Raw genomic sequence first — 9,093 nt, 5'->3', positions numbered from 1 at the left:
TACACTCAACCCTCAAGCCTCCTATATAAAGCCCTTATTAAAATGTTATGTGCATCAATGGGTGTTGCTTACAAGGCCGGTCCTGGGCTACACAAAAAGACCCAAAAATTAGCAATATATATATATATATATTATGAGATTTTTTTTTTATAAAGCCCTTATTTTACATTTACTTAAGGCCCATAACTTTTCTGTTTTTTCTAGAAGAAAGAAAAAACCGCAGCCCTAATAGAATCTAAACAGCCATCGTTCTTCTTCTTTCGATTCTTCAAAAACACAACATTCTTTCTTCTTCAAAAAAAGACAGTTCAAACAAAAACGCACCAGCAAACCCTCTTTCTTCATTATTTTTCCCGGTTCAATTTCTGTTCGAGAAAGGAAAACTAGCTAAATATAATTCTAATTTTATGATAATCAATTTTGATGCTCTTCTCTATTATAATCAAGTTCTAATTTTAATTTAAAAACAACAATAATATGTTGTTGACCAAGGTTGTAAAAGGCGCTAGTCGGGCGGACAGAGGTCTTAGCGATTAATCGGTTTTGAATTTTTGAATTTTTTAAATAAATTATTATATAAATACAATTAAAATATAAATTATACTATCTACAAAATAATAATAATAATAATAAATATTTAAGATAAAAAAAATATTATAATATTTTGTTATATTAATATCCTTAAAAATAAAAATAACACATTAATACCACAATAAGGTAAGCCGCGTATGGAGGAGGAGTGGAATCGCTGGTCTTCGTCTTCGTCAGGAAGCGACGTATGGAGGAGTCGCCAGGTTAAAGAAATGAAATGAGATTAGGTTACGATTTAGGAATAGATAATATTTTAGTATATTTTATTTCTAATTTTGTTTGAAGGTTCAAATTTTAATTCAATCGAGTGTTTTTGATTGGTAAGGTAATAGGACAAAAGAAATATATATAAATAATATTTTAGGTATAGATAATATTTTAGTATATTTTATTTTTAATTTTGTTTGAGAATTCAAATTTTAATTCAATTGAGTGTTTTGATTGGTTAGATAATAGGACAATATATATATATAATTATATATGGAAGAGTTCTCAATGGTGAGTCTTCATCCATGGAGACTAATATATTTTAATTAAATGACCTGCTATAACAGGTTACCAATAGGTTATCAGGTTACCTAAAGACTAATTTCGCTCTCTATAATAAATGATTGTCTACATTTTGCAAAAATATCTCTCTCCATAATAAATCCAATAATGAATCCATATTGGTACATAAAATCGTCCATGAATTTGGTCCAAAATCTTAGATTCGAATTGTAACGTGATAGGCGGTGAGAACTGAAGAGAGAGGGATGAAAAATAAACAGAATTGATTTAATGATTTTACTTATGTGTTCAACTTTTATCACTTTAAAATCATGGACTCGTAAGTATAAATATATTTCATATATTTCATTCATTTGTTTATCTTTCTTTAGTTTTTTTCAGTACACTTCTAATTATTATTTTTACTTTTTTTCAACTTTTGTTATTGATAGAACTTCAATTAAAGATTTAATTAATAGCTTTTGAACAATGAGCATACAGGGAAAACAAATTAAAATAACTTTTTTTTTATATAGAAAAAACTTTAAATCGTTATTCAAAATTTTTCTACTTACAAAGAGCCCTCCGAACATTCTATCATGGCTCCGCCATTAGGTCCGAACATATCATATTGCACCAATTTTAAATAGAAAAAATAAATTAATTAATTTGGATGAAAGGTTCAATTCTTCCAAAAAAAAATGTTAGTGAATAATATAGTTATATTTTGTATATAATAAACTCTATAAAAATAATTAAGATGTTCATAATATTAATGTCTCCATCCATTTACCTATATAAATAGAAATGATAAATATTTAAATGAAATATGAATAAAAATTATAATAACTAAAAAAATAAAGATTATAATGTATATAAAATTTATTTTCCTAAATATCCCTAAAGTTTACGGCTAGGAGCAATTTTTTTTTCTAACGTCTAAAATAGTGCAATTTTTCCCCTAACCTTGGCAGTGAAGATTAATTTCACCCTTAACATTGACAAATTTTTAAATTGAGCTTACAATCCTAAAACTTTATAAATTGAGCTTATATTTATTACGTTACGTTAAGGATTATAAGCTAAATGATTGTTTGTAAATAAATGAAAGCTTAATGAAATAAAAAAAAATATAAGAATTTACAAATTGCGCTTATAATTCTAAGGATTTACAAACTGAGCTTACAATCCTAAAGATTTATAAATTGAGCTTCCAAACCTAAGGATTTATGTCACATCACGTTACATCATGTTATGTTATGTTACGTTACGTTATATTTGTTGAAACACCTTTCCACATAATTTTGATTTGACAAAATTGTTTAAGTATAATTAAAAACATATTCTAAACACACTAAGTTTAAATGCTTTGATTTATTCTACTAATGTGTTTGTTCAATGTTGAGTTAAATTGCTTATAAGACATAAGGATTAAAAGGCCCAAGCCCAATACAAGAGTCAAAGCCCAAAGTCAAACAGTTCAAGACAACTCGGCCCGCGTATGTCAAAACGTTGTCGTTATGGACAAAACGCAACTCAGCGGAAGAAGGATCTAGAAGACTTTCAGGGAACAACTTCGGAACGAAGCTTGCTGAGTTGATTCGACAAAGCGTACAAGACAGCAGCTGGCTAAGGAAAACTTCCAGACAAAGTGTTTCCACTTTGGGTAAAGTTCAGACGACACAGTATGCTGTCCAGTTGACTTTACCATAAAAGGAGAGACATTCTGCCGAGCTGACCAAAAGCTGACCGAGGACAGAAGATACTCGAATCTGATTGGCCGAGAGCTCTGAGCAAGTCAGGATGACACCGACAGGAAGCCGCTTCCCTCCAACGGTTATTTCGAAATTCGAAATGACCGATGCCTCAAGACGTCTCTATAAATAGTGCCATCAGAAGCTTCATTCGACACAGAACTTGATCAAGCCATTACGCTGACCAAATTTCTACGCAAGTTCTGCAAGCAAAAAGCAAAGCAATCTTACACTAAATTTCATATCTTTTGTGTAAAAGTCTAGAGTGATTATTCAATCATCTAAGGTGTCTTAGCAATCATTGTTTAGGACAAACACTTATCATTTCTAGAGATTAGAAAGGAGAGGCTGAGTACTCAGTTATAGTACTCAGCGAGAGATTAGGATTGAGTAGATGTATAGAGGAAGGTACTCTTGTTATACTCAGTTGCTAAGATTGTAAAAGGTTTGAGGCTCTACCTTTAAAGAGCTCAGTAGAGGATTCGAAATCTCGGAACGTGTTCCGGGGACAGGACGTAGGCTTAGAAGCCGAACCTGGATAAATTTGCTGAGTAACGTATTTCTTACCTTAAACTCCTTATATATATTGCTTGCTTAAATAACCAAAAACTGACCAAGTAAAGAGGTCAAACTGAGTTGTGCGCTTCGAACATCTGAGCTCAGGAATAGACTCTAAGTGCTATCTCCTGACTCAAGTTAAGAAACTGACCTAGTCACCAGTTGACTAAGCCAGTATCTTGCTGTTTACTCAGCGCCGCTGTTAAAACCTTTTCTCCTAAGAAAAGAAGTCTGCCCTAAATTAAGAAAAAGTTTAAATAGTTCCTAACCCCCCCTTGGAACTATACTTGTAACGTTATAAGGGACCAACAAGTGGTATCAGAGCTTAAAAGCTCACTGTAAAAGGTTTAACAACCTTGAGTTGATCCCCACTATGGGCGAAAACAGTACTCGGTTTCTCCCAAGAAACCAAACAACTCAGATATTGCCTGAGGGGCTGTCCATCACTCGGCCTCCCCTATTCTTCGGGTCTAACTATACCTTCTGGAAGAATAGGATGAAAAATTTCATTCAGGCTACAAATATGAGTGCCTGGCTATCTATAGTGCAAGGCCCATTTGTACCTGTCGAAGTTGTGGCTGGCCAAACAGTTGTAAAAGCTGAGGCCAAATGGACAGAGGATGATCTCAAGAAGCTTCAAAATCACGCTTCGGCTATTAATATGCTTCACTGTGCGCTCGATGCTGCAGAATATAATAAAATTTCAGGTTGTGAGTCGGCGCAAGAGATCTGGAAGAAGCTGGAGGTCACCTACGAAGGAACCAATAAAGTAAAGGAGTCCAAGGTGAACCAGCAGATGAGACTGTACGAGCTGTTCGAGATGAACAATGATGAGGGCATATCTGACATGAATGCAAGGTTTACTAACATCATCAATGAGCTCAAGAGACTTGGGAAGATCTTCACTGAGGAAGAACAAGTCAAAAAGATACTCAGGAGTCTTCCTAAAGACTGGCAAGCAAAGAAGACCGCTGTTGAGGAAGCTCAGGATTTAACCACCTACAAATATGACGAACTCATCGGCTCGTTGCTGACCCATGAGATATCTATGAAAAACTTCGAGGTGAAGGAAAAATCTGAAGACAAGAAGCAGAAGTCTCTTGTCATGAAAGGTGACTCCACTGATGGGAGCTCAACAGATGATGAGGAGATGGCTATGTTCACAAGGAAGATGAAAAGGCTCTTCAGGAAGAATGACAAATATTCTAAGAAGCCTTACAGAAAGTTTGATAAGTATAAAGCTGACTCCAGCGACAGAAAATACAAGAAAGACAACTCAAAGCCCATTACATACTTTGAATGTCATCAAACTGGCCATATAAAGTCAAGCTGCCCCACGCTGAGGAAAGATAAGAAGAACGGTAAAAAGGCAATGGTGGCTACATGGAGCGACAGTGATGAGTCTTCATCAACAGAAGCTGAGGCCACCGAGTCAGCGAAGATATGCTTCATGGCTGACGAACTTGCTGAGCTGTGCGTCTCTGAGCATACTGACCCCTCCATTGCATCTGATGATGAGGAGCAATCAAATGAGGTAATATCACTTTCCCAGCTTAGAAACGAAATGGGTAATGCCCTGAGTGATCTCTATACACTTGTCAAAAAGTGTAATAAGAAAATTAGAGCACTCAGCAGGCGCTGTGATGAGGTTGAAGAGGTCAAGCTGAGTGACCTCAGATACCTTCTTCAGGACAACTCAACTTTGCATGATAACATGAAGATCATACATGAGTCTGTCTCTGAAGTCCAATCAGTTTCGAAGAAACTGAGAAAGGACGTCACAACTATCCAGAACCAATTAAAGGTTCCAAATAAAAGAAACATTCCTCTGAGAACTCAGTACCAAGGTACTCAGCAGAGACGAAATCCCCAGCGGAATGTCCAGTGTGACTTCTGTGGGAAGAAAGGTCACACCACAAAGGTGTGCTGGCATGCTCAGCACTGGGGTGCTGACCAGTCAGTGAGACAAGCTAAATAGAAGGTCAGCTGTGACTTCTGTGGAAAGAATGGCCATACTGTCCATGTATGTCGCCATAAAAATAAAACATGATGCTTTACCTATTGCACCTAACAAGCAAGGACCCAAAAAGAATTGGGTACCTAAAAGTAACTAGTTACAATGCAGGTAAGCCTGAGATGTGCTGAGAAGTCAAAGATGTGGTATATTGACAGCGCATGCTCGAGGCATATGACTGGTGATGAAACTCAGTTCATCACGTTTGAGCGTAAACGAGGAGGAAGTGTAAGTTTTGGAGACAACAAAAAGGGTAAGATAGTAGGGTCAGGAACCATCAGAGGTAATCCTACTATTGAGTCAGTCTCCCTAGTCAGCGGACTCAAATATAACTTGCTCAGCGTAGCTCAGCTATGTGACAATGGGAGAAAAGTTATATTTAATGCTACTGGATGTAAAATATACGAGGATAAATCAAATGAGTTAATTTTAACTGCCCCTCGCATAGATAATGTCTTTATGCTAGACTTAGAGAAAAAGTTTTCAAAAACTGTATGCTTAGTATCAAAGGAAGAAAATTCCTGGCTATGGCACAGGAGACTTGGTCATGTAAGCATGGACCTCCTGGCCAAATTAGCAAGAAAGCAATTGGTTGAGGGACTGCCTGAACTTAAATTTGAAAAAGATCAATTATGCCACGCTTGCCAAGCTGGAAAACAAACCAAACAATCTTTTCACAGCAAAAACATTGTCTCAACTAAGCGTCCGTTAGAGTTACTACACTTGGATCTCTTCGGTCCAGTCCAGCCGCTGAGTCTGGGTGGAAGAAGATTTTCCTTGGTCATTGTAGATGACTTCTCTCGGTACACTTGGGTCATCTTGCTGAGTAGCAAGGATGAGACCTTTGAGACATTTTCAAATTTGGTTAGAAAAATTGAAAATGATAAAGGCCTAAAATTGGCTCACATCCGAAGTGATAATGGTGGAGAATTCAAAAACCAAAAGTTTGTTGAATTCTGTGAAGCCAGCGGCATTGACCACAATTTTTCTGCTCCTAGAACACCTCAACAAAATGGGGTTGTTGAAAGGAAGAACAGAACTCTGGTTGAAATAGCCAGGACAATGCTGGATGAGCATAGGTTTCCAAAGTATTTTTGGGGAGAGGCTGTTAACACAGCGTGCTATATTCTTAATAGGGCTCTAGTTAGACCTATATTAAAGAAAACCCCATATGAACTTTGGAAAGGACGAAAGCCCAACATTGGATACTTTCGTGCCTTTGGCTGTAAATGTTTTATTTTGAATACCAAAGATAGCTTAGCAAAGTTTGACTCAAAAGCTGATGAGGCTATCTTTTTAGGCTACTCAACAAACAGCAAAGCATACAGAGTTTTCAATAAACGAACTCAAATTTTAGAAGATTCAGTACATGTTGAGTTCGACGAGACTAACCCTGCAGGTAGATACCAGCCACTGACCGAGGATGATCCACACTCAGTAACCGCTGACTAAGAACCAGCTGCTGAGTCATTCACTAAAAGGCTGACCAAGAGTAAGAGTGAACCTAAGATTACTTTCACTGACCAGTCTACTGCTTTAGAGATTGTTGAAACACAGACAGCACAAGACATAAATCTACCTAAAGAGATAAGGATTCCAAGAGGGCACTCAGAGAGTGCAATCCTTGATTCTGCTGGGAATACCCTGATGACGAGGAATCAACTCAGGAGGTACCTCAGCAATGTAGCCTTCGTCTCAGTTCAGGAACCTAAGAACTTCGCTGATGCTGAGGAAGATGAATTCTGGATGAGCGCAATGCAAGAGGAACTTAACCAATTCAGAAGAAACGATGTATGGGAGCTAGTGCCACATCCAAGGAGTCAGAAGACCATTGGAACAAGATGGGTCTTCCGCAACAAACTGGATGAGCAAGGAAATGTAGTCAGGAACAAAGCAAGGCTTGTAGCTCAGGGCTACAGTCAGCAAGAAGGTATTGACTACGGTGAGACCTTTGCCCCAGTGGCAAGGCTAGAAGCTATTAGGATCTTATGTTCATATGCATCTTACATGAACTTTAAATTATTCCAAATGGATGTTAAGAGTGCATTTCTTAATGGAGTTATAAACGAGGAAGTTTATGTTAATCAACCTCCAGGGTTTGAGGATCCAAAATTCCCAAACCACGTTTATAAACTCAAAAAGGCTCTGTACGGCCTCAAGCAAGCACCACGTGCTTGGTATGAGAGGCTGACCAGTTTCCTGCTGACTAGAAATTATGTCAGGGGCAAAGCTGATACAACCTTATTCATTAAGAGAAAGGGTAAAGATACCCTGCTGGCTCAAATTTATGTTGATGATATAATATTTGGTGCAACTAACGAATCAATGTGCAAGGAATTTAGCAAACAAATGCAGACTGAGTTTGAAATGTCGATGATGGGAGAACTCAACTTCTTCCTCAGACTTCAAATAAAACAACGAAAGAATGGCATCTTCATCAGTCAAGCTAAATATGCCAAGGAGATATTAAAGAAATATGACTTGGAGAATTGCAAGCCAATATCCACTCCTATGGGCACTGACACTGTCCTCTGCGCTGACGAGAATGGTAAGTCAGTAGACAGCAAATTATATCGAGGTATGATAGGCTCTCTACTTTACTTAACAGCCAGTAGACCGGACATTCAGTTCTCAGTATGCTACTGTGCTAGATATCAATCTAACCCTAAGGAATCTCATTACATAGCTGTAAAAAGAATCCTTAGATACTTGCAAAGCTCAGTGAACGCAGGTTTATGGTATCCCAACACACATGGCTTTACACTCGTTGGATACACTGACGCTGACTATGGTCGAGACAAACTAGAACGAAAAAGCACCTCTGGAGGATGTCATTTCTTAGGAAGCTGTCTTGTATCTTGGTTCAGCAAGAAGCAGGCATCAGTAGCCTTGTCTACCACTGAAGCTGAGTACATTGCTGCTGGTCATTGTGTTGCTTAAGTCCTATGGATTAAGCAACAGCTTGAAGACTATGGTGTTCAAACAAAGACAATTGAGGTCAAATGCGACAACAAAAGTGCAATTGATCTATCAAAGAACCCAATTCAACACAGCAGAATGAAGCATGTCAGCATAAGGCATCACTTCATTAGAGACCATGTACTCAAAGGTGAGATAAAGCTGACCTACGTCCCAACGGATGAGCAGCTTGCGGATATCTTCACAAAGCCACTGGCTCGTGAACAGTTCAGCATACTGAGAGAAGCCATTGGTATGTTTAATCCTCTTCAGTAAATTTCTGTTCTAAAAATGTAAATTTATGCTGAGTGAATTACTATGCTGAATGATTTACGCAAATGCATGCTGAGTGATTGTTATGCTGAGTACTTAACAAAATACACATCAATATGCACACCGAGTAGTGAATCTTAAACTGAGAAATCATCCTGTCATATACTACTGACCACTCAGAATCCAAAACGCTTAGTATTCTAAACGCTGAGTGTTAGATCCGTTGCATTAAATGCTTAAGCACGTGAATAGCCACCTAGGATGACGTATGCGCCGAATGTGTCATAAAAGCCAGGATCTTTGTCGGTTGACAATCCCAAGGCAAAACTGACACATGGATTCGATAAGATCCACACTTCACCGCTATAAATAATAGGTAAATCCCCATTCTTTATTTTCTTTACATCTACCGAATTCTAAGGCAAAAGCTTTCTCTCTAAAAACTCTCAAAGCTTC

This window comes from Euphorbia lathyris, chromosome 10, assembly GCF_963576675.1.
Source record: "Euphorbia lathyris chromosome 10, ddEupLath1.1, whole genome shotgun sequence".
In the NCBI taxonomy this organism is placed as follows: domain Eukaryota; kingdom Viridiplantae; phylum Streptophyta; class Magnoliopsida; order Malpighiales; family Euphorbiaceae; genus Euphorbia; species Euphorbia lathyris.
This window is presented reverse-complemented; position numbering follows the sequence as displayed.